Below are 5,046 nucleotides of genomic sequence, written 5' to 3'. Positions count from 1 at the left end.
GCACCCGGGATTTCGGTGTCCCCGCTACAGTGCTGACTGGTGCTGACCAGTGCTGACCCCTAGTCACGATCAGAACCATGAAGTAAGAGCACAGATGAGGTATAGACAGAGAGTATATGAGAGTGCTCACGCCCGGGTTATGGCCGTGCCACTTTTGGCTGCCATCATCTCTTTTAGCACTAGTGTAGGGGGCAGCACTATAATGGGCACGGGCAAAACCCGGGCGTGAGCACTCTCATATACTCTCTGGTATAGATTCCCAGCAACCAAAAAACCAAATTTGCCGCGCCTGTGCGGGCCGTAAGACCAGGTATTTGGACATAGGCAGAACGAAGGCACAATGCCGGCCGCTGGACCCTGAATCTGCCTTTGTTTTTGAAGGCAGCCCGGTCGCACTGATGTGGCGGATGTTCGTATTTTTAAATAAATACCTGGTCCTACAGCCGGCACAGGCGCGGCATATGCGCCGGCGGGAGATCGTCCAAAATTGAGGCAGGCTTGGCTCAAGGCGCGCCTGGTTCAGTGGTTCAGTGTTCCGATTGTTCCCCCAGCTAACCAGGCGTGCCTTGGGCAAGCCGTGCCTAGGGCACAGATCGGCAAATCATTGTCCAATCTACGCTCGGAGGTGCTCAAGTCCCGATTGGCTTAATTTTGGACGACCGTAGGACCAGGGTTTGGACATGGGCATGAGGTCGGCATCAGGTCGGCACGAATCGGCCGAATGTGCCTTTGTGGCAGCACTGTCGCACTGATGTACCGCATGCCGAATATCGTTTTACAGGTGAAACAAACAATTCCAATGCCGCTTTTGCAAAATTCACATGTTTTTCTATAAGCGAGGGTGAAACTAATATCCTAATCGCGATATGGAGCAACAAAAAATGAGTATACACATTCGGAGCTAATATCCCGTACATTACTACCGGGCCGGTATATAAGAGAAATTGGCGAAAAAAAAAATACAAATTTTATTTATTTCTCACATTTGTTATTTTTCCTAGACTGCGGATCTTTATGCGAAATAAAAATTGTCTGCATCGATTGCAAGAGACATAATCTAAAATTTGCATTGCCGTACAATTTTCTTTACAGTTCAATTTCAACTAATTGAATACACTTATATTTTAAAGATGATAAATAAAAATGATTTTATCATCTCCGCGCGAATGGCAGTACTCGATAAGTACTGTCCATCTGATTTTTCTAGACGCCCGAGGCCAATAGAAGAATATTCAACTTTTAAAGCGACCGAGTTTCGCCAATTTCTCTTATATACCGGCCCGGTAGTAATGTACGGGATATTAGCTCCGAATGTGTATACTCATTTTTTGTTGCTCCATATCGCGATTAGGATATTAGTTTCACCCTCGCTTATAGAAAAACATGTGAATTTTGCAAAAGCGGCATTGGAATTGTTTGTTTCACCTGTAAAACGATATTCGGCATGCGGTACATCAGTGCGACAGTGCTGCCACAAAGGCACATTCGGCCGATTCGTGCCGACCTGATGCCGACCTCATGCCCATGTCCAAACTCTGGTCCTACGGTCGACACTAGCTCGGCATATGCGCGCACAGGAGGTCGACCAAATTTAGATTTTTGGTTGGCTGGGCCGATATGATACCCTGATAGCACAGTTTGGAACTGCCAGGAATAGTCCAGAGCGTGGAGTGAATTTGGAGGGCAGTATGGTTCCAGACGCCGCTTATTGGCTGCTCGGAGCAACGGTTGGAGTACATCTAGAAAGAGTGTGGAGTTCATGCCACCTGGGCTTCCAGAAATGCGCATAGATGTAACAAAGTCCGCCGTCCACCGCCGTCACAGCATCTAGAGGGCAGCTTCTTCCGTCCAAATGGAAGGCAGCTCGTGGAGTCCAGGGGGTGTAAGCTGCAATGGAAATAGGTGGTCCAGTATATGTAGTTCGGCCCTAGCAGGCCCTGGTACTGAGGTGGCGTTGATGGCATGCCAGCGCATGCGCACTGATCATGAACGACGTGACGTCACCAAGCGGAAGCCAACCACAGCCAAGGAAATAGTTGGTCCAGTATATGTAGTTCGACCCTAGTACTGAGGTGGCGTTGGTGTCGCTGCAGTTTTTGCGATACATATACCAAAATTTTCAATGCTTTTATAAGATCGTCGGTGGGCCAATCAGCTAAAGAGTTGGACTACCAAGCGGTAGACCGAGGTTCGAATCCTGTTGGGGTAAACAGTTTTTTTTACAACCGTCTACCGCTTTATATCTATATATACTGCCATTAGTTCGGCCCAGTTCGGCCCTACTACTGAGGTGGCGCTGAAATACTGGCCACTTCTTTAACACGGCAGCTTGCACCCCCTGGTGGAGTCTGCGTGGAGCGGCGGATGCCGTTATACAGGGCAGCACCGTCGGTGAGGTTATGTCAGTAATGTTGGTAATGTCGGTGAAATGAATTTCTACATATTGTACAAATATGTAGCAGTCTTCCTTTTTACCGACAATTCCAAATACCGATTCTGAATGAAAACGAAATAATAAACCCGATATAAAAAAATATTAAATTTTATTTATTTCTATTATATCTATATTATTTTTCCTAGACTGCGGATCTTTGTGCAAAATAAAAATTGTCTGCATTGATCGCAAGAGAGATGGAAACTACCCAGACAACCAACTGCTCCGTTCTGCAGCTGTACTGCGCCGCAGCTATGTCGCGTTTTGGATCCCTGCTGCCGCGCCACTGCACGGAGAACGGGGCTCGATTTTGCCTCGCCGTAAGAGGGCAACACGGTCGCGCCAGGTCGCATTAATGTAGGACGTGCTATGTGGTAGATGTCGCTAAAGTAAATGTCTATTATACAAATGTGTAGCAGCAGCAGTCTTTCTTTTTACTGACAAAATTAATATTTTTATTTAAATTACATACTACATACTATCAGGTCGTTCGGAAAGTAATTTCGTTTATCGTGTAGGGATGGCAATGCTTCCGTTTGTCATTACTAGACTGCGAATCTTTCTGCAAAGTAGAAATTGACTACATCGATTGCAAGAAATAGAAATCAAATTGAATGTTATTTCTTCAGCAAAGGAGAAAACGAAATGACTTTCCGAACGAGCTAATACATTAACATATTACAATAGGAGAGCTGCATAAAGTCTAAATAAAATCAATCTCATCATTTTCATACAAAGAAACATTTACCAGTTACTTTTAAGGTTCGGTAGGTGTAGAGGGTTGAAACGTCTTCGTGCAAAAAAAATGTGTCGTAGAAGGGAAAAGAAACTTAATTTATAATTTTCGGCTCGAGCGCGTTTCCAGCTACCCGAGTGCATCGGGCTGCCCGGGAGTGTCTCGATCTCGTCGGGCGGGTTCGGAAAGAATCGGACAAGTTCGGGCGAGCGAGTTTTCGCGCTACTCGAGATTCAATTCTGCGTTCGCACAAACTTGTCCGCTTCTGTCTGACGTCTGAACGCTCTCGACGAAGTCGAACCACTCTCGGGCCACCAGGCCACCCGATGGTGTGTCACGGATAGTCTGCGGATCTTTCTGCAAAATAAAAATTTACTATATCGATTGCAAGAAATAGAAATCAAATTGAATTGAATTGTTTCTTCAGCAAAGGAGAAAACGAAATGACTTTCCGAACGAGCCAATACATTATAACATATTACAAGGAGAGCTGCATAAAGTCTAAATAAAATCAATCTCATCACTTTCATACAAAGAAACATTTACCAGTTACTTTTAAGGTTCGGTAGGTGTAGAGTGTTGAAATTTATAATTTTCGGCTCGAGCGCGTTTCAAGCTACCCGAGTGCATCGGGCTGCCAAGGGGTTTCGAGCTGCCCGGGAGTGTCTCGATCTCGTCGGGCGGGTTCGGAAAGAATCGGACAAGTTCGGGCGAGCGAGTTTTCGCGCTACTCGAGATTCAATTCTGCGTTCGCACAAACTTGTCCGCTTCTGTCTGACGTCTGAACGCTCTCGACGAAGTCGAGCCACTCTCGGGCCACCAGGCCACCCGATGGTGTGTCACGGATAGTCTGCGGATCTTTCTGCAAAATAAAAATTTACTATATCGATTGCAAGAAATAGAAATCAAATTGAATTGAATTGTTTCTTCAGCAAAGGAGAAAACGAAATGACTTTCCGAACGAGCCAATACATTATAACATATTACAAGGAGAGCTGCATAAAGTCTAACTAAATTAATCTCATCACTTTCATACAAAGAAACATTTACCAGTTACTTTTAAGGTTCGGTAGGTGTAGAGTGTTGAAATTTATAATTTTCGGCTCGAGCGCGTTTCAAGCTACCCGAGTGGATCGGACTGCTAAGGGGTTTCGAGCTGCCCGGGAGTGTCTCGATCTCGTCGGGCGGGTTCGGAAAGAATCGGACAAGTTCGGGCGAGCGAGTTTTCGCGCTACTCGAGATTCAATTCTGCGTTCGCACGAACTTGTCCGCTTCTGTCTGACGTCTGAACGCGCTCGACGAAGTCGAGCCACTCTCGGGCCACCGGGCCACCTGATGGTGTGTCACGGATAGACTGCGGATCTTTATGCAAAATAAAAAATGTCAGCGTCGATTACAGGAAATAGAAACTAAATTGAATGTCATCTCTTCCCTTAATGATTTTAATAGAGGAGAAACCATATATTGACATCTTCAATTTAAAAAATTTTCCAACAACTATCAATTTCATCTACTCAAGTTTGCTATAAATGCATAAAGATCCGCAGTCTATTCGTGACATATCAAGCGGCCCGAGAGTGGCTCGACTTCGTCGAGTGATTTGAAAATTACAGTCAAAGCGTGTTGGTCGAGGAAGTGTCGACTTCCAGCTCAATAGTAATGACCTGTCATAAATCTCTCTGTAGAGAACAGCCCCGGGAACGGCACTGAAGAAATCGAGTCTACCGGGTTCGGTCTGCCTGGGTCTGCCTAGCCCGACCCCAGCCGCGCGCCCGTGGTCTGCCTAGCCCGACCCCAGCCGCGAGCCCGTAGTCTCAATGTGTTGACTTCGATGGCGCACGCTGCGTAGTATGTGTGACCGCTGTAATAAGTATTT

General features: G+C 46.0%; 1 long non-coding RNA gene across 1 annotated transcript; it reads left to right on the top strand.

The window, feature by feature from the left end:
- The first annotated feature begins 1,600 nt into the window (after window positions 1-1,600).
- On the top strand, window positions 1,601-2,541 carry LOC143210570 (uncharacterized). The gene is made up of 2 exons (XR_013009288.1): window positions 1,601-1,948; window positions 2,073-2,541. It is a non-coding gene; the product is annotated as an uncharacterized LOC143210570 (long non-coding RNA).
- Window positions 2,542-5,046: the final 2,505 nt, after the last annotated feature.

Source organism: Lasioglossum baleicum, chromosome 1, assembly GCF_051020765.1.
Source record: "Lasioglossum baleicum chromosome 1, iyLasBale1, whole genome shotgun sequence".
Taxonomy (NCBI): Eukaryota; Metazoa; Arthropoda; class Insecta; order Hymenoptera; family Halictidae; genus Lasioglossum; species Lasioglossum baleicum.
Note: the sequence above shows the minus strand (reverse complement) of the source record. Positions and strands in the feature narration are given on the sequence as shown.